At 42.9% G+C, this 22,036-nt stretch overlaps 1 pseudogene; it reads right to left on the bottom strand.

The window, feature by feature from the left end:
* Positions 1 to 8,422: 8,422 nt before the first annotated feature.
* Positions 8,423 to 11,953, bottom strand: LOC108593925 (heterogeneous nuclear ribonucleoprotein K pseudogene; annotated as a pseudogene).
* Between the last annotated feature and the right edge of the window lie 10,083 nt (positions 11,954 to 22,036).

Raw genomic sequence — 22,036 nt, forward strand, 5'->3', positions numbered from 1 at the left:
TGAGAGCAGCCAGTGTAGCAAGTGAGGCAAAAGAAACCTGAACTCCCAAAATCTAACAAGAAGATCCCCAACCCCACCTATACCCAGAAAGAAGGAACCTATTTGTCTGCCTTAATAGGAGGTTTTCGTTTGTGTCTTTGTTTTTTTTTTTTTTTTTCAAATAACTTAGTTATGCAGCCTTCTGGGGGTATTTTTAAAGTAGTGACCTTCCTGCCACCTCCATCAGAGGAAAAATGGTTTGCTGGCTGGCCGGCTTGTGCACTTCCCTCTTACAACCAAATCCCTAGTTCACTGGTCTGTCACATCTTGACATCTTTCGAGTGCCTCTATGACTTGTGTCTCCTTAGCCTGATGTCTATGCAGTTGGTCAGGTGGAGAATGAGAGTTTGTAACCTGCAGTGTGCAGAATCCAGGGACCAACAGGCACGTAGGGCATGCTGCTCTTTAGCAGATGATGTTTTGGCAGGGCTCTTGTTCCAGTCTGGTGTGAATAGCCTTCACTTCCTGGTTCCATCATATCTTTCTCTCTTCAGAGCAACTCAGATACTCTAATTCTCCATCAGTCTTCACTGTTTTTCTATTCTGTCTCTCTCTCTTCCTCCCTCTACTTCCCCCCTTCTTCCTCTTCCCTCCTTTTGTCTCTTTCTCTCTCTTGGTTTGTGTATCTCTCATCTGCCTTTGTCTCTCTGTGTGTCTCTATTTCTCTATCTCCCTCTCTCTCCATAGCTCTTCCTCATTGGAAAAGCGAAGGCCAAACCCCACCACCTGTTCAGGCTGAGTCACCTCTCCACTGCCTCCCTGACATATCCACAGTTTTATGCTTTCTGGCCCCTTCCCTCCCTTTTCCTCAGAGATCCAAACTGGCCATCCTGTTCCTGGGCAGACACCAGCCCTGCTGCCTGCCTTTTTTCTTTCTCATGCTCTGCGGCTTTCCAGTTTTTCACAGTGGTGCTTGCGACAGCCTTGACCTGAAGGTTCTTCTCCATTCCTCGTGACTTCCTCCCTCCTCTTTCTCTACAATCACTCCAATATTCCTTTCTTTAACCTGCCTCACTGAGTAACCCATCTGGGCACCCAATGCTCACTGTTTCCCAAAAATCCTGATTAAACCATAAAGCAGCATTAACTTATTCCAGTGCAAATCATATGTGCCCATTTCTAAACTTCATTTTTTATAGGCTTGCTCAATTACTTCTGACTCACTCAGACAAGGAGATTCCCAAAGCCACACCCATTTTGAAAATGAGAGATTTTGTTACAAGATCCCTGCGGTGTCTACTTGAAAACACCCCCCTCCCCCGTCGTTATATAAAGAGGATTTGCTTTTTCATTCCACAAAGTTTTACTAAAGGCCTACTACCTGATAGTACACAGTGTCATCAATGTAACAATGAAAAGCATGGCCCCTGATCTGGGCAGCCATCATTCAGTATCCCCATCCCTCGCTTAGGGGCTCTAATTCAGCCCTGAAAATCCTGCCACTACATGAAAAGTCATGAAGAAACAACATTTTCATTAATTTTAATGGAAACAGGTCTTTGCTATTGTAAACAGTGCTGCAATGAACATTCGTGTACATGTGTCCTTATAGTAGAACGATTTATAGTCTTTTGGATATATACCCAGTAATGGGATTGCTGGGTCAAATGGAATTTCTATTTCTAAGGCCTTGAGGAATCGCCACACTGTCTTCCACAATGGTTGAACTAATTTACACTCCCACCAACAGTGTAAAAGTGTTCCTTTTTCTCCACATCCTCTCCAGCATCTGTTGTCTCCAGATTTTTTAATGATCGCCATTCTAACTGGCGTGAGATGGTATCTCAATGTGGTTTTGATTTGCATCTCTCTGATGACCAGTGACAATGAGCATTTTTTCATATGATTGTTGGCCTCATATATGTCTTCTTTCATAAAGTATCTGTTCATATCCTTTGCCCACTTTTGAATGGGCTTGTTTGTTTTTTTCCTGTAAATCTGCTTGAGTTGTTTGTAAATTCTGGATATCAGCCCTTTGTCAGATGGGTAGACTGCGAAAATTTTTTCCCATTCTGTTGGTTGCCGATCCACTTTAGTGACTGTTTCTTTTGCCGTGCAGAAGCTGTGGAGTTTCATTAGGTCCCATTTGTCTATTTTGGCTTTTGTTGCCAATGCTCTTGGTGTTTTGTTCATGAAGTCCTTGCCTACTCCTATGTCCTGGATAGTTTTGCCTAGATTTCCTTCTAGGGTTTTTATGGTGCCAGGTCTTATGTTTAAGTCTTTAATCCATCTGGAGTTAATTTTAGTGTAAGGTGTCAGGAAGGGGTCCAGTTTCTGCTTTCTGCACATGGCTAGCCAGTTTTCCCAACACCATTTGTTAAACATGGAATCCTTTCCCCATTGCTTGTTTTTGTCAGGTTTATCAAAGATTGTATAGTTGTATGTATGTTGTGTTGCCTCCGGTGCCTCTGTTTTGTTCCATTGGTCTATATCTCTGTTTTGGTACCAGTACCATGCTGTTTTGATTACTGTAGCCTTGTAGTATAGTTTGAAATCCGGTAGTGTGATGCCCCCCACTGTGTTCTTTTTGCTTAGAGTTGACTTGGCTATGCGGGCTCTCTTTTGGTTCCATATGAAGTTCATGGTGGTTTTTTCCAGTTCTGTGAAGAAAGTCAATGGTAGCTTGATGGGGATAGCGTTGATTCTGTAAATTACTTTGGGCAGTATAGCCATTTTCACAATATTAATTCTTCCTAACCATGAACATGGAATGTTTCTCCATCTGTTTGTGTCCTCTCTGATTTCGTTGAGCAGTGGCTTGTAGTTCTCCTTGAAGAGGTCCCTTACGTTCCTTGTGAGTTGTATTCCAAGGTATTTTATTCTTTTTGTAGCAATTGCGAATTAGCAAAGACCTGGAATCAACCCAAATGCCCATTGATAATAGACTGGATTGGAAAAATGTGGCACATATACACCATGGAATATTATGCAGCAATCAGAAATGATGAGTTCGTGTCGTTTGTAGGGACATGGATGAATCTGGAAAACATCATCCTCAGCAAACTGACACAAGAACAGAAAATGAAACACCGCATATTCTCACTCATAGGTGGGTGATGAAAAATGAGAACACATGGACACAGAAAGGGGAGTACTAAACACTGGGGTCTATTGGGGGGAAAAGGGGAGGGCCAGTGGGAGGGGGAGGTGGGGAGGGATAGCCTGGGGAGAAATGCCAAATGTGGGTGAAGGGGAGAAGAAAAGCAAAGCACACTGCCATGTGTGTACCTACGCAACTGTCTTGCATGCTCTGCTCATGTACCCCAAAACCTATAATCCAATAAAAAATTAAAAAAAAAAAAATTTTAATGGAAACAACTGGGATGTATTTCGCCTTGACCAATGATAAACAATTTGCAGAGATGGAATACTGTATCAGCTGAATGGTGAGACCAAGTTTTATGAGTCATGAAACTAAATCCAGAGGTCATGAACTATGGTACAATCGGGGTTTATTTTACACCACACAGAATGAAGAGCAGGGGAAGACAGGTGGAGGGCGTGAGAGGGAGCCCATTCCGGGAAAGGTGCATTCTCCTTTCTTTTTTTTTTTTTTTTTTTTTGAGACGGAGTTTCGCTCTTGTTACCCAGGCTGGAGTGCAATGGCGCGATCTCGGCTCACCGCAACCTCCGCCCCCTGGATTCAGGCAATTCTCCTGCCTCAGCCTCCTGAGTAGCTGGGATTACAGGCACGCGCCACCATGCCCAGCTAATTTTTTGTAATTTTTAGTAGAGACGGGGTTTCACCATGTTGACCAGGATGGTCTCGATCTGTTGACCTCGTGATCCACCCGCCTCGGCCTCCCAAAGTGCTGGGATTACAGGCTTGAGCCACCGCGCCCGGCCGCATTCTCCTTTCTACACCATTTACTTCACTGAGTTGTACTGAAAATTATTACACAGAAGCATATGCTTAGGGTGAAAAAAAAAGTTCAAATGCAAGAGGACATCCAAACATGGGGAAATAATCCTCCTATTTAACACACTGAAGAGTTTTAGCTGAAACTGCCCCTCCTTTTTCTCACTGGGCCTATGAATGCAAAGCAAAACATTTTAGGGCACTCATTGGTATTTATGCAAAGAAGTTGAAAACTTTTGTCCACACACAAACCTGCACAGAAATGTTTACGGCAGCTTTATTAATAATCGCCAAAACTTGGAAGCAACCAAGATGTCCTTCAAAACGTGAGTGGATAAACAAGCTCCAATACATCCTGACAGTGAAATATTACTCAGTGCTAAAAACAAAAATATGAATTCTCAAGCCATAAAAAGACATGGAAGAAACTTAAATGTATAGCACTCAGTGAAAAAAGGCACTATTAAAAGGTTATATGCTGTGTGATTCCAACTACATGGCATTCTGGAAAAGGCAAAATTGTGGAGACTGTAAAAAGATCAGTGGTTGACAATCAAAGTAAAAATAAACAATTGGGATTACGTTAAGATAAAAGCTTCTGGACAGCAAAGGAAACAACAAAGTGAAGAGACAACCCACAGAATCGAGAAGATATTAGCAAACTATCCATCTAACAAGGGATTAATAATCAGAACATATAAGGAGTACAACCAACTCAATAGCAAATAATAATAATAATTCCATTTAAAAATGGGCAAAAGATCTGAACAGACACTTCTCAAAGAAGACATAAATGACCAGCAGGTATATGAAAAATGTTCAACGTCAACTATCATCAGAGAAATGCAAATCAAAACCACAATGAGATACCATCTCATTTCAGTCAAAATGGCTTGTATCAAAAAGACAAAATTAGAGCTAGACGTGGCTCATACCTGTAATCCCAGCACTTTGGGAGGCCAAGACGGGTAGATCTCTTGAGGCCGGGAGTTCAAGACCAGCCTGGCCAACATGGTAAAACCCCATTTCTACCAAAAATACAAAAATTAGCCTGGGATGGTGGTGGACACCTGTAATCCCAGCTACTGGGGAGGCTGAAGCACAAGAGTAGAATCACTGGAACCTGAGAAAAGGAGGTTGCAGTGAGCCAAGATTGTGCCACTGCACTTAGGCTGGGGTGACAGAGTAAGAGACTCTGTCTCAAAGGAAAAAAAAAGACAAAAATAACAAATGTTGATGAGGATGCGCAGAAAGGGAAACCCTCGTACACTGTTGGTAGAAATGTAAATTAGTATAGCCACTGTGAACAACAGCATAAAAGTTCCTCAAAAAACTAAAAATAAAATTACCATATGACCCAGAAAGGCCACTACTGGGCATATATTCAAATGAAAGGCAATCAATATATCAAAGAGATACCTGTACTCCCATGTTCATTGCAACACTATTCACAATAGCCAAGATATGGAATCTTCCTAGGTCCCCATCAACAGATGAATGGATAAAAAAATGTGGTATGTATATACTATGGAATATTATTCAGCCATAAAAAGGAATGAAATCCTGTCATTTGCAGCCACATGGATGGAAATAAAGTCCATTATTTTAAACAAAATAAGCCAGGCACAGAAAGACAAATATTGTATGTTCTCAATGATATGTGGGAGCTAAAAAAAGTGGATCTCATAAAGATGGAGAGTAGATTGGTGGTTACCAGAGGCCAAGAAGGGGATGGAGGAGAAGAAAGTGAAGAAGGGGAGAATATAAAGTATTTATTGCCACTGAACTGTGCATTTAGAGATGATAGCGATAGTAAATTATACATATATATTTTACATCAATTCAAAAAATATTTAAGATCAGTGGTTGCCTTGAGAACACATGGACACAGAGAGGGGAACAACACACACCAGAGCCTGTTGAGGGGTTGGGGATGAGGGGATGGAACTTAGAGGACCAGTCAATAGGTGCAGCAAATCACCATGACACACACACATCTATGTAACAAACCCGCATATTCTGCATACGTATTCCATTTTTTTTTTAGAAGAAATTAAGTTTAAAAAAAAAAAGGATCAGGTTGCCAGGGTTTAGAGGAGAGAGCGATGAGTAGTGGATGCACAAAGACACTTTAGGTGGTGAAACTATTATGGTAAATATATGCATGTCTTCATAAACTTGCCCAATACCATAGAATGTACCAAGAGTGAACCATAATGTAAACTATGGACTTTGGGTGAAGAAGATGTGTCAATGTAAGTCCATCGATTGGAACAAATGTACCACTCTAGTGGGGGATACTGATAAAGGGAGAGGCTATGCATGTTGGGGACAGGGAGTAGATGAGAAATCTCTTTATCATCCTCTCAATTTTACTTTGTACCTAAAACTGCTCTTTTTAAAAGTCATTAAATATAAGAAATGGGAAGTCATTCAGAATGGTATGCAAATCAAAAAGTCCCATATAGTCTCTGAATAGAAACTATTGAGTCCAGGCCGGGCACAGTGGCTCACGCCTGTAATCCCGGCACTTTGGGATGCCGAGGAGGGAAGATCATGAGGTCAAGAGATTGAGACCATCCTGGCCAACATGTGAAACCCTGTCTCTACTAAAAATACAAAAATTAGCTGGGCATGGTGTCACGCTCCTGTAGTCTCAGCTTCTCGGGAGGCTGAGGCAGGAGAATTGCTTGAACCCGGGAGGCGGAAGTTGCAGTGAGCCGAGATCACCCCAGCCTGGCTCCTGGTGACGGAGGGAAACTCTGTCTCAAAAAAAAAAAAGAAACTATTGAGCCCAGCAAATGCCCATAGACGGGATCCCAGACTATCACTCTTCTTTGTAACATTTATATTTAGTGTGTTTTGAGTTCATTTTATTTTAGTGTGTTTTAGTTTTAAAAAGTCATCATACCAGCCTCACAAAGTGGCTCACACCTATAATCCCAGTACTTTGGGAGCCCAAGGTAGGAGGATCACTTGAGTCCAGGAGTTTGAGACCAGCCTGGGCAACACAGTGAGACCTCATCTCTACCAGAATAATAAATAAGCAAACAAAAGTAGCCTGTCATGGTGCCATGCACCTGTAGTTCCAGGTACTCAGGAGGCTGAGGAGCGAAGATGGCTTGAGCCCAGGAGTTTGAGGCTGCAATGAGCCAAAATCATACCACTGCACTCTATCCTAACAGTGAGACCCTGACCAAAAAGTCATTATAATAAAAACAGGAATCTGTTTTAAAAGTGAAATAACTTTTCTGGAGTGGTTGTGGCAAATTGTCTTTAACTGGACAGTTGTCATTCAAAATGAGTCTGTTGACCAGCAGCTGAAGAGGGAACCTAATCAGAGGCAGAGTGGGAAATACAAGGAAAAATAGGTAATGAGAAACGCACAGCTCCAAGCCTCCAATTATCTGAAAAGGAGGCACATCCCAACTAAAAACGTAGGGCCCCTTGTGTCCCTGCTTCACAAGGCAGGAACAACATCATTGGCTCCGGAAAGCTGAGTATCAATCCACAAAAGAGTAAATAACATCTTCTGCCCATGAGAGGCCTCTGTCAGCCACACGGGGCTATTAAATTTAACCCACCTATGCCCATATTCTGTAGCCCTAATCCCACCTAGTTATCTATCAATGCAAACTGTCAGTCATCAGGAAGACTAGATAACAAAGCGTGAACAACAGTGGAATTCTGTTTCCACTGGAATTAATGGCACTGCATAAGACAAAACAAGCTGTATTACTGTTCTAAAGTCAAATATATTAATCTTGGAAATGAGGACCTCTGCTAGCCTGCATGGCGCCTTTCGGTAATTTTGAGAAAGGTGCCCAGTCTGGGAAAGTCCATTCAGATGTAGCACCAAGACTAGATTCAGAGCTTAACAAATGGAGCAAACCTTCCATTTCAGCCCTTGTTCACCTCGTATCAGTCTGAGTGTTTTTATGCGGCACAAAAAATACACATCTATATGCAGCAGCCCCAACACAGAACTATACAATAGAAGAATGGAAAACCAGCCCGCAGACTACTTATCTCAAGGAATATTCAATAGTCACTTAAATTCCAGAACACAGACGATTCTGGAGTCAAGAGATCAAGATTATATATATGGTGAAACCATAACAGCATATATAATCCTGAGCAAATCACTTCTCTTCTTTGTCTGACCTCAATTTTCTCACCTGCAAATAAAGGAAACTGAACTTGCTGACCTCTGAAGATACTTCCAGCTCTGGTCTTTGGGTATCTAAGCTGAATTGGCACTAAAAGTGTGGAGGATAGCATTGTTTGCAATGATAAAAATTTTTTAAAAGCGTTAAGAAAAATAATGTTTGCCCCTACCCAGATGGTTATCAATAAGGGATGGAAGTAAACAAGAGTACATTTATGCACTGTAATAATTTGTAATATTTTAAAATAAACCATTTACATCTATTAATGATATAGAGCATTGCCTGATATATAGTGCAAATTTTTTTAAACCAAGCTGTAGAAATATATAAAGAATATTAGACACACACACACACGTGCACACATGCTTATTTTTATTTAAAAATGATCTTACAGGATTGACACAAGAAACAATTCACAGTTGTTAGTCTTAATGGGTGTGATGCAGGGGTGAGGGGTAAGAAGGGAGTCTTTCACTTCTATTTTACATCCTCTGTGACTCTTAAGTTTAGGTTGACTAAATTTGTCTTAAAAATTGTAAAACATTTCTTACAAAGGAACCTTACAGTCTGCACACTGCTCTGAACAGATGCCATGGACATGTGGTCTACCGTTACTTTTCCTCCCTGTCTCACCCCTTAAATGTTAACAGTGACCACAAAGTAAGGTGATTACAAAAATTACATGGGGGAGCATTTTTTTAACCAGGGAACATTCTTTTTAAACCAGTAGCAAGGAACAGAAGATAAAATCCGCTCATTCTACTGCTGTTTCAAAATTTCAACATTAGTTTTTGCAAGGCCTTGCCTATACCCCCAACCCTGTTTGTAAGGAACGAAAACATTACATCTGGTGAACAGCAAAGGTTTCGCTACACCTCAAATGCAAAACACCTGTGAAGCAGAGGAATGATGGGTTTTTAAATAGAAGCAGAAAAAAAAAAAAGAGATGCAAGACTGCTTCCGTTCCTCACTACTATTAGTAAAAACTTCCCAGAAAACTGCTTCATACTGTTCGGCAGCAAATACTATGCATTCTATACCTGGTCCTACGTTTCTCAAATGATAAAGATCTGATCTTCACCTCCTAAAGGCTCATCCATTTTAACTGAAGCTCCAACTCAGGATGGACTTGTCTGATTCACTGACCACCTTTGCCAATAATAGATCCAACCAAATCTTTGGGAATAGTTCTTTGTGTAGTAATCATAGGCCCACCAAGATCACCATATGAGCTGCAGTCCCCTGCATGGGAATAATTGTATCTGGAGACATTCTGTGGTTCATAAGCCACCTACCATTCTGATGGGCCCTATGTATCTATTGCAGAATCCCAAGTGTCACTGGCACGGAAGCCAGCCATGCCACTGTGACCATCTCCAGGTCTTCCTCTTCTGTCAGAGACCCTATGTCTCCTGCTCTTGATGGTGATAGTGGAGGAAGAGGAAGATTCTCAGTTCTGCTACCACACCTGCCACCTTGTCCAAAAGAAAAAGGAAGTGGTCATGTCATCATAATCTCTTCTAGATGGCAACATGAATGCTCACCCTGACTGATAGACATTCTCTCAAAACCACCTCTTCCCTGCCTCAGAAACCCCACCAGGCATTCATGGCCCAGTCATCAGACATCATTGTAAAACCACCACAATCATAGCTTACATCATGAAAATTGGGATTATAAAGTTGTGCACATCCTCTGTAAAAGACTCAAATATAAAATCAAGGATGATTTGTATGTGCTTTACAACCACATGGTTTTTCTCCAATAAGAACAACTCTGTCCGTGGAAGGAGGGCAGCATTCCTGGCAAAGCTCGATTGTTGTTCTCTTGAAGCTCTTTGATTTTAGCATCTTTGACCTCAATAATTCCTCCTGCTAGACTCTGATGAGTCAACAGCCTCAACTCACAGTCAAAGTTGCTTCCTTGATAATGGTGGTACTCTTCCAAGGTAGGGATGATTTTCCTCAGAATTTCTTCAATTGTTTCAGTATCAGCACTGAACTCAGTATGCACTTGGGACCACTGCCCTTTGGCACTAGAACCCTGGCACTATAGTCTGTACAGAAAACCTTAATATTCTTACCTCCTTTTCCAATCACTGCCCAAGTATTCTTGCTCTGAAATGCAATGCAAAATTCAACCATCAGTGTTTATAGATCTTTTAAATGCTTGTTCCTCTTCCATATCTTCTGCAAGGCATTTACCAAATTCGCCATTGGTTTCAGTGTTAGGGAAGGTTTTCTCTAGCTGTTTAGTTTCCATTTCTTGAGTTGGTGTGAAATGAGCACACCCATCTATAGGCATGTAGGACAAATGGAGGACTCAGGCAAGACGTTGAGGTCGATGCAACAGAGAAGCAGGATAATGTCTCCTCTATGACTTTTTGAATTGTATCATAACCATTAATCACATTGGGGTAAAAGTAGACAATAAAATGCTTTAAGTTAGGTAGTCAACAATTAAGATCAAAATATAGAGGAGGGATAGCTAATTCTGAAAACTTCATGCCGTTATTTAGATATTTGCTTACTCCAGGGTCTGTAGCATTGCCAGAAGCACATCCACTGGGGTCCTTATGATGAGCCAGAGTTTCCTAAAATGCTCTCACTTCCAGGTTCCAGCTCAGTGTCATCCTCCTCAGATTCTCCCTGTGAAGATGAGGCAACTCATAGTATTCTGATTTTCCCTCTCTTTGAAATAGCTTGAGGGTTTCTCCAAAGTAACATCTCTTTCTTCTAGATATTAATTAAGAAGGCCAGTTGCAGTTACACTTACAATCATACAGTCCAAGCTGAAAAGCCCAAGTTCTCTAACTTCACTGAGAGCGATAAAATCCTTCCGGTGGAGACTAAATATAAGCAAAGAAAATTCATCTGGAAAGGTGAGGCCCATCAGTCAGCAGGAAGTTACAAATCCCACAGCTGGTGCAAGTTGGTTATTGGCCTCCACTGTAATCGTACCTGTTTTTTGTGGAGAATGAACTAAATTCCAACAGGCTGGGCTCTCAGGGCCTCTGTTCACTCCCAGTTCATGATGCAGTGACCTGTGCTGACATCTCCCAGGATAAATCTTACTTTTTAATCATCTCGTCCATCCTGTTTTCCCTATATCTTAAATAAGGGGTGCCTATTCTTACCACTGCTGCTTTTAGAATTGAGAGGAAATCAATCAGGAATGACCAAAACACAATGTGTCTATAAAATACAACAAAATAATCACAGCTATTAAAATGTTTAAAACCCACCAGGGCCTTTGAATCACTTGGGAAAGCATTCTATATGTGAATATAAATCACACCATCTGCTGCTCTCCCCTAATGCTTAAATCAGATCACTGCCAAATCTAAGGATCAAAGAAAGAAGAAAAATAAGACCATTTTTTGGTTTCTTATACCTTTGAGCCTCTTCACCTCATTGCAACTCCCATTGTCCTTCTAAGATGTAGATTTTCCCCAAGGATATTCATTGAGATCAACTTCACAAGTGATTGGTTTTAAAAGAAGAAAATGTATAACCTCCAACGTAGAGACCCACACAAACTAATCCTTGAAGCCACCCTCCAAATGTTGAAAAGAAGGAGATTTGGATTGAAAAGAGTGGGATTTGCAGGGAAGAAAAAATTTTTTTGAAACATAAGCAAACGAGGCTGGGTGCAGTGGCTCATGCCTATAATCCCAACACTTTGGAAGGATGAGGCGGATGGCTCACTTGAGGACAGGAGTTGAGACTAGCCTGGCCAACATGGTAAAACCCCATGTCTACTAAAAAAAAATAAAAAATTAGCTGGGCATGGTGGTGCCTGCCTGTAGTCCAAGCTACTCAGGAGGTGAGACTGGAGGATCGCCTGAACCTAGGAGGCACAGGTTGCAGTGAGCCGAGATCGTACCACTGCACTCCAGCCTGGGTGACAGGATAAGACCCTGTCTCAAAATAAATAAATAAATAAAGACTGTCCTGGTTCTCAGAGGGCCCACCATCTGTAAGAGATTCTTTCCTCTCAAATCCTTTCTTGCTCAGGGAAATACTCAGACACACCTAGACTGGGGATGCTAACATCTCATCAGCTTCTGGCTCACAAACACAGCTGAATCACGCACACAAGGGAGGATCAGAAAGCAAGATAAGATTTCCTGAGGAATATGGAAGCCAACACTGAAATGCAAAACCACATTACACCAATTATTCCTATCCAGGCTGAGGTGTCTGGGTACAGTGGATAACTAGAGGCTGCCCCAGTCTTTGCACCGACATGACTGGTGCTATTTAATGTAATTACATTACAGTAAAATGATGAGTTTTCCCATAATTGGTAGTTACAACATAATTGTGACTACACAGAATATTAACACTCTAATTGCTGGAGCCTTCCATTCATGTCAGTGAATGTTTCCATTCTCTCTGGGCAGTAAAGTCAGAGAATTAGAATTTTCTAGTATAGCTCCTGACATTCATCCTCATCCTCTTTTTCTCATACATCGATCCCCTTGGCTTTTTCAAGAAATTCCACTTTTACCCCTTAAGAACACAGTTTATTTTCCTCCTCTCACTTCCCAGCTTTCTTCCCTAATACAACCAGCTCTGCAAATCAGAAAGCATGGGACAGATTCATTTCATTGACGAGTACAGTATTCTAGAGAGTGCTAGGCTCAGAGAAAGGCAGGCCTGTTACAAATCCTGGCTTGCCTGCTTTATGTCTGTGTGATCTTGGCAAGTTGCTCAACCTTGCAAAGTCTTAAGTCTCCTCATCTGTAAAGTGAAGATTATACCTCCCACTTCATGGCACTAATGAAGCAAGTAAAATAAACACTTAAGGCCAGATGCAGTGGTCCATGCCTGCAACCCCACCATTTAGGGAGGCCACAGTGGGAGGATCACTTGAGCCCAGGAGTTCAAGACCAACCTGGGCAACATGGTGAAACCCCATCTCTATAAAATATATATTTTTTTAATTATCCAGGCACACACCTGCAGTCTCAGCTACTCAAGAGGCTGAGGCAGAAAGAACTCTCAGGCCTGGGAATTCAAGATTGTAATGAGCTATGATCAAGCCACTGTGCTCCAGCCTGGGTGACAGCAAGACCCTATCTCTACAAATAAATACAATAGGGATTTAAGTAATGTTAATTGAATTTGAGGGTATCTTACTAATAAAAATTAAAGGATATTGGGATATTATTCCCAGGGTTACTTTTTCTTTTTCAACGGAGTTTTGCTCTTGTTGCCCAAGCCGGAGTGCAATGGCATGATCTGGGCTTACCACAACCTCCACCTCCCGGGTTCAAGCGATTCTCCTGCCCCAGCCTCCTGAGCTGGGATTACAGGTATACACCACCACACCTAGCTAATTTTTTATTTTTAGTAGAGACGGGGTTTCTCCATGTTGGTCAGACTGGTCTCGAACTCCTGACCTCTGGTGACCCACATGCCTCGGCCTCCCTAAGTGTTGGGATTACAGGCGTGAGCCACCATGCCCAGCTGGATTATTTCTATTTTTAAGGGGAATGTGGATACTGTGAATTAAATCAACCAATATCATTATTCAACTGGTAGTTAGGGTATTTAAGGAACTAGAGGTTCTTCCAAAACTCATTGTCACACATAATAATGTCTGGCCACTTAAGACACAGAATAGCCTGATGACTTAATGCAATACCCAAAATCCAGATGGCCCAGGTCTAGATCCCAGTCTGCCACTTGCTATCTGTGTCACACTGGGCAAGCAAATTTACCTATCTGTGTTATTACCTCCATCTACAAAAGCAAAATATTATTAATTATACTAAACTCCTAGGGTTGTTATAAGGATCAAGTAAGTTAAAATATGTAAAGCCAGCTCCTCCTGCCACCCCCAGCCAACCAAACACTTCCTAATGATTGGGACTATAGATGTGTGGTTAAGTCCTCTCCGGTGGTAGGAGCTGTAAGACATAAAACTTAGCACTGTTGATAGCAATGATTCCCCCCGTATGAGAAATAGAACAAAACTAAAAAGAAAAAACAGCAGTCTTCAGTGAGAAAGAATGCAGAGACACAGCAGAAAATAAAGAAAGAGCTGGTGATATTCCAGTGCTTGCTCTAGTTTGTCCTGCCTCCCAGATTTCTATGATTTAGTTATCCAACCTCCCTTAGAGTCTATGAGCTGATAAATTCTCCTTTCTGACAAGTTGTATTTTCATCTCTTGCAACAAAAGGAGTTCTGACTGATATGCCCCTAAATTCTGGGGAGAAGCTGACACTCAGGCTGGCATTCTTGAAAATTGCAAGTAGGCTGGGCATGGTGGCCCATGCCTATGATCCCAGCACTTTGGATGGCCGAGGTCAGGAGTTCGAGACCAGCCTGGCCAACATGGTGAAACCCCATCTCTACTAAAAATACAAAAATTAGCTGAGTGTGGAGGCAGGCACCTGTAATCCCAGCTACTTGGGAGGCTGAAGCGAGAGAATCTCTTGAACCCAGGAGCCGGAGGTTGCGGTGAGCCAAGATCGTGCCATTGCACTCCAACCCGGGGAACAAGATCAAAACTCTGAGGTTAGGGGAGGGGAGCGGGGGAGGGGAGGGGAAGGGAAGAGGCAAGGGAAAGGGAAAGGGTAAGGGAGAGGTCAACATCCCTTCATGATAAATACTCTCAATCAACTAGGTGTTGATGAACTGTATCTCAAAATAATAAGAGCTACTTACGACAAACCTACAGCCAATATCACACTGAATGGGCAAAAATTGGAAGCATTCCCTTTGAAAACTGGCACAAAACAAGGATGCCCTCTCTCACCACTCCTATTCAACATTAATGAAGGAAGGGGGAAAGAAAGGAAAGGAGGGAGGAAGGAAGGAAAAATGTAAAGTAGATGACACTGACACCTTCACCAAAAACCTTCTCAACTGCTTTACAACAGGAAAAAAGAAAAGGGCTGTGTGTAGACTGAATATCGCAAGGAACAGGAAGAGTCCCAGGCTCTGGGCTAGACACCTTCCTCTACCATTCCCTTGTTAGACACTTGAGCAGGTCCTTTAGCTACTTTAAATCAGAATATCCCCCTTTTTTTAATAAAAGGATTAGATTACAAGGCTTCTATGACCCATTCAAGCCTGAAAATCCTCGTTTTCAGTTTCATATCTCAAAGTCAATTAATTGCATCTGAGCTGTCAAGATTCATTGGTATTTGTCTAGCAGGAGTTTGTTTTCAAAACTCCTTCCCGTTTTCTTTTTTTTTTTTTTTTCAGTCTGGAAACTTGTGTTAGCATTTGAGCCAGTCTCATCATTTCTTCAATTAAATCCAACACTTCTTGGAAACTGGCTGGAAGGCTACAGCCTCGATGGAAGAGAAGGGATTAACAAGAGTCACTCATTAGCACGCTACGGCTAATGAAGAAACAGTGTGTGGTGATCGCTTCTCTGGAGAGGAGTTTAACCTTGGGAAGGATTTCACTAGTGGCAGTTGAGGACACTGATGCCTTTGAGAAGGGGTGGCAGAAATTAGCCTAGGGTTGCACTTACCGAGAGAGAGAGCCTTAAGTAAAGGCACTTGGAATTTGTTCAGGCCAATCTGTAGGGAGCAGATGTCGCCAGGAGCTTGGGGCTGGGATGTGAGCCAAGGTCGAAGAAGGAGTCAGGAAAACCCTAGTGACAGATCAGCGGAGCCAGCGGCCATGCCTGTTATGGAATGAAATGCTGGCTTCCAACATTTGCAGCCAGCTTTGCTGTATCTGCGAAGAGTTGGAAGGAAGATGAGAAGATGAAAAACGCCTGCCAAGCAGATAGCAGTCTTGCCTGCCATGTCTGAAATGGCATGTTTAATCACAGTGGCACACTTTCTCTTGCCTACTAATGACAGAAGGAAGTTCCTAATGAAGTTATTGCTCTGCTGACTGAATTAATGATTTCCAGTTCCAGGGCTTGTAAACACACTGGTTACGTGTGCACGTGTTAACGGAGGCTGCACTTTAGAGACACTAACTCATCAAGGGAGAGAAGTACCAAGAGAAGTACCGAGGGAATGGACTGTGGTTGCTTGGAACATTCTGGGCCTGATAAGTATTTGTGAATTAGGGAAAGGGGAAAGGGAGAGAAGAGGATGACACCTATCTAAAGAGAAAGAGGGCACCAGAGAACAGATAAAGCCATCCGCATCCCTGACCTGTGCCTCTGCCATCCCCCATACCCAACTTCACACCCCATTCCTACCGCATTCATTCTTCCCACCTTCAAGCCCACTCATCGCATATCCCAAATTTAGACGTTGTACTGAATATATCTGCCCAATGGTGAGGCTCATAATATGGCCAGATATGCTGGAGAAAGAAAAAGAATTTTTTTTCCAAATGTGTTTTTTAAAGCGATCAGAAAGGCATGCATCTTTTAAGGTGACAAGCTCACCTGTGGCCTCACGGGGTCCACAGCAAGGAGGACACACGGAACCCAATCTCGGAGGCCACAGGCTGCGTCCCACTTCCTGTGGCTGATGCTGCTGCCATCTGCATCTGAGTCAGTGCGGGACTGAGAGCACAGCAGGCCAGCGAGCGAGCGGCTGCCAAATTACAGAGCAAGGAGCACTTAGGGTGGTGGGAGGGAGAGGAAAGGAGGAAGCTAACTAATAGCTCGCAAGCGTGTCTTCTAAAAAGCGTGTTAACCAAACAAGCTGCCATCCCTTAATCCCTCCCACTCCTGCCTGAATGTACACTAATTGAAAATTAAGTTTTCAATTTGAAGCCATTTTCTAATTCTGTCTCATTCAGGAGCAGTTAGAGCCCCGGTGTTTTGCTGAATTCCCAACGTGCTGTTCATGAGCTCCCTCAGAAAGCGGACAAAAGAGTCTTGTCAACATGTTCCTGACAGCAGCAGGACAAAACGTTTGTGTAGAAGGAGAGGGTCATCTTGGGAGCTAAAGAAAGCAAGGCCAGATCAGGCTAAAGATCCTGCAGACCTCGAATGGAGATAGAAGACATTTATTTCCTCCTTCCTTTTCCCATCTCCTCTTTCCCCAGTTAAGCCGTAGTCGCAGCCTGGTCAAGGGAATCCTCTCCCTCATCACTGTGCTGTGCCCAGTGCATTTGAAAAGCCTCACCAATAACACCAGAAGCTCAGAAGCTCCTTGTGGGTAGACACACTGTCATATACAGACAGGCTCTGATCACCAGGGGTAATTGACTACAGTGGTTGAACTGACTTAAACGGGGAGGAAAACATCATAGAAAATAGAGAAAATCAGGTTTACTGGGGCTCTATATCAAAACCTAAAGTGGGCTGGGCATAGTGGTTCACACCAGTAATCCTGACACTTTGGGAGACCAAGGTGGGCAGATTGCTTGAGGCCAGTTCAAGACCAGCCTGGGCTTCAAAGTGAGAACCCTCCCATCTAGAAAAAAAGAAGGAAGGAAGGAAGGAAGGAAAGGAGGGAGGGAGGGAGGGAGGGAAGAAAAAGAGAAAGAGAGAGAGAGGGAGGGAGAGAGAGAAAAAGAAAAGAGAGGAAAGGAAAAGGAAAAGAAAGAAAAAGAAGAGGTGAGGAGAGGAGAAGGAGGAGAAGAGTTGGGGAGGGCGGGGGAAGGGGAGGAGAGGGGAGGGGAGGGGAGGGGAGGGGAGGGGAGGGGAGGGGAGGGGAGGGGAGGGGAGGGGAGGGGAGGAACTAGCTAAGCATGGTGCAGGCACCTGTGGTCCCAGCTAGCTATTCAGGAGGCCTGAACATGGGAGGTCGATGCTGCAGTGAGCCATGATCATGACACTGCACTCCAGCACGGGTGACAACAAGACCTTGTCTCAAAAAATAAAAATAAAACATAAAATAAAAATATAAAATCTGAGATGAAAAGTTATAAAAATTGATTTATTTTAAACTTATAAATAACAAGATGTAGGTTATTACTATTCCACAATGAAGAATAAGTCATGCATTGATTCCTTTGGCATAATTTTTTCACAAAATTATATGGTTGCATAATAGGGCATTCTTTATTTCATATTTAACATTCTCAGTGAGAGCAAATAAGAGAGTCATTTTTAAAAAATATTTAAAGGCTTCTTCGTTTTGCCCAAGAGATTCTCTTAAGCATTTGATATTCTTTTTTTTTTTTTTTTTTTGAGATGGAGTTTCTCTCTTGTTACCCAGGCTGGAGTGCAATGGCGCGATCTCAGCTCACCGCAACCTCCGCCTCCTGGGTTCAGGCAATTCTCCTGCCTCAGCCTCCTGAGTAGCTGGGATTACAGGCATGCACCACAGTGCCCAGCTAATTTTTTATATTTGTAGTAGAGACGGGGTTTCACCATGTTGACCAGGATGGTCTCGATCTCTTGACCTCGTGATCCACCCGCCTCGGCCTCCCAAAGTGCTGGGATTACAGGCTTGAGCCACCACACCCGGCCCAGCATTTGATATTCTAATCATTTTCTCTCAAAGAAGTTCAGGCATCCTCATCCTTATCTACTTCAATTTATAAGGGTTCTTCTGATTCCTGTTTTGCCAGTGGTTCAGACCATCCTCCAATATCAATTCCCTTGACTTCATGAAACCCTACACTTTTACAATATTTTCAGTTTCACTTTGCCATCTGAATTTGCGTGGCATTTGTTAGACATTCGCCTTTCATCAATCATCGAGAGCCTGACACCCACTCACAAAGACCCTGGGTCACGGAAGGGGATAGAGGATTGGACTGATCAAGGAAGGATGTGTGCCTGAGAACGGTTAGGAATGGTGAGTTCATTAGTGGGTATTTTTATTAGTGAAGTTTTTCTTAGGCAATTTCATAGAGCCCCTGTGATTTGCTGAGTAACTCAGTTATCTGTCACAGGTTGCTACCAAGTAGTGATTTCAGAATAATCTAACTCTAATTAATGGGCTCCTGGGAAGGGAAAAGGAGGAGGCTTTGTTTGGGAACTTAATTAATGAAGTCTTTCCCAACATCATGATAAATTATGACAAATGACATGACCACTACCCCCTTCTTAATATTTGTGATGTACAAGAATCTCATAAGCTTTGATTTAAATGTAGGTCTGAAAATGCAAATCTTATGATGAATTGGAATTTGGGTGGCATAAACTTGAGTGAATGTTAGAGAAACAAATCTCAGGCCCCCCAGTGCCAACCGTCAATGATGGAGCCAAAGTGCCTACTCCAGCCCACGCCGCCAGGCTCCCCAGTTCACTGACGCCAGCCTGGGTTTTTATTGTTGTTGTTGTTGTTTTATAATGAAAGCAGAAATTATTATTATGGGTATTATTATGGGAATTCATATTTATGAAAAATCATCATATAGTAAAACTAGAGAAGTCTCAATAACAAAGCAGAATTATATGAGGGAATCAATAAGACGGGGGAAAAACAGAACAGCTCTTCACGGAGAGATAAAAGGCACTGAAACACTCAAGCAAGTAAAAGCAGTGCTAGATTGTCTTGGAAGCAGTTCTCTGGTTGGTACAACAGACAGTAACTGCTGACAGACCTGTGCAGGAAATGGGCTCCGTGTAGGGTCAGAGGTGGCGACAAATGGAAGAAAGAAATGGACAAATAATATGCACGAACTTGCCTGGGGCTTGAGGAATGGAGGCGAAGGAGTGCAGTAGCATAAAGTAAGGAAGCTTCAGATGGCAAACGGAAGAAAAACAATTTGAGGAAACTTTAAGCCCAAGCTGGAGAAAAAAAAGGAAAGCAAAGATTCAAGGAGCTAAAATATCAATTCTTATGTCTGGGAAGGGCCTAGAACACCAGCTATCAGAAGTGCTATTCACTAGACAAAATCAATGGCTCGCTGGGCACGGTGGCTCAAGCCTGTAATCCCAGCACTTTGGGAGGCCGAGGCGGGTGGATCACAAGGTCAAGAGATCGAGACCATCCTGGTCAACATGGTGAAACCCCGTCTCTACTAAAAATACAAAAAATTAGCTGGGCATGGTGGCGCGTGCCTGTAATCCCAGTTACTCAGGAGGCTGAGGCAGGAGAATTGCCTGAACCCCAGGAGGCGAAGGTTGCGGTCAGCCAAGATCGCACCATTGCACTCCAGCCTGGGTAACAAGAGCGAAACTCTGTCTCAAAAAAAAAAAAAAAAAATCAATGGCTTATGGTTTGGGGGCTTATAGAGAATGTAGTTTCAACAAAGAACTTGAGTAGTTAATTTGGTTCTCCCCTAAATGACCGTGATTCAAAGTCAGGCTCAACTGTGTGGCCACAAGAAGTGGCCTAACTTCTCTGATCTTCTGCTCCTCACTAAAAAACAAGGGTGTCACTCTTTATTTCAAGATATTTTGAAGGTCAAAACTAATGTCTATGTTATTATTACATATACTATAGAAAATTTGGCACATTTGCTGAGAGGCGGTTCTGATGATGATGATGACAGGGACAGGGCTAAGGTGTACCAAGCCAACCTGAGTTCGGATAGGGTGGAACTGTGTTAGGCTGAGCCAATGACATTTACTAACCCCAGACACTGTCACAAAGCAGACATTGTCTTCCATACAAATGACTGAGGAACAAGCACTAAGAAGTGGGCTACCGAGGTCAAGTGCAGAGGAACCTGTAGCAGTCTGAAGTTGAGGTAAAACAAAGAGAAATGCTCAGGCCTGCACGCACTCTCAGGGGTGGCCAGTGGTGATGAAGGGACAGCTTCCCCTGGGTGTGCCTGGACAGTCTCAGCGCAGAAACCAGTCCATGTGTACAGGGAAAACTTTGTCATTCTTGACACTGTAGGAGAAATGGCAGAAAAATACATCTATAATTGCAGTACCAAATCATGGGGAAGGCAGGGAGATTGGGCGGTAAATTTCTGGCTCCCCGATATGGTTTGCCTGCATCCCCACTCAAATTTCATCTTGAATTATAGTTCTCATAATCCCCACATCATGATAGAAACCCAGTGGACGGTAATTTAATCATGGGGGCAGTTACCTCAATGCTGTTCTCGTGATAGTGAGTGAGTTCTCATGAGATCTGATGGTTTTATAAGGGCTTTTCCCCCTTTTGCTCATTCTTCTCCTTGCTGCCACCATGTGAAGAAGGACGTTTGCTTCCCATTCTGTCATGATTGTAAGTTTCCTGAGGCCTCCCCAGCCATGTTGAACTGTGAGTCAATTAAACCTCTTTCCTTTATAAATTACCCAGTCTCAGATATGTCTTTATTAGCAGCATGAGAAGGGACTAATATACTCCCTGAAAATGGTAATGTTAACAGCAATCTAATACTTTCATCCAGGGCACTTGGCTCAGGTCGAGTGCCCTGAAAGCAGAGCCTGAGGCAGGAATTCAGATATCCTTGACTTATTGAGGCTGTGCTCCCAGGAGAGCTCAGGCAAGGAGAAAGAGCTAACCAAGGATGTGGACCCAGATAAATTCCAGCCTTACCAGTACACCAGGGAGGGGAGATCAACCTCTCAGGCATCTCCAACAACGTGGCTCCCACAGGCCACCTTTTCCATAGAGGATCACAGGTATCGGTAATCAGCCATGGCTACGAATGAGTGCACCAGCTGGTGAAAGGGATCCGGAAGGGGCGTAAGCAATGTCTAAGCCAACATTGTTTTAGGTGCTTTATGTATGTTAATTAATGACACTCCTCTGAGTTCCTCCTTTTATTTATAGAAGAAGCAGCTGAGGCCCAGATACTCCAAGTAACTTGCTCTAAGTCATTCAGTGACTGAGCCAGGATTTGTACCGCAGCACTGGCTCTAGAACCCACACACCAGGCCGCCGCACTGCCTTTTGAGATACTGTTATGGAGCAAAGCATGGTGGCTCATGCCTGTTAATCCCAGCACTTGGGGAGGCCAAGGCAGATGAATTGCTTGAGGCCAGGAGTTCAAGAGATATTGTTATGAGTTGAATGGTGTCTCCCACAAATAAATGGTGAAGTCATAATCTCCAGTACCTCAGAATGTGATCAACTGTAACTTAGGCTGTAATAACCTAAGTTAAGATGAGGTCACATTAGAATAAGGTGGGCCTTTATACCAACATGGCTGGCATCCTTCATTATGAGAAGAA

This window comes from Callithrix jacchus, chromosome 10 (genome assembly GCF_049354715.1).
Source record: "Callithrix jacchus isolate 240 chromosome 10, calJac240_pri, whole genome shotgun sequence".
Classification (NCBI taxonomy): Eukaryota; Metazoa; Chordata; class Mammalia; order Primates; family Cebidae; genus Callithrix; species Callithrix jacchus.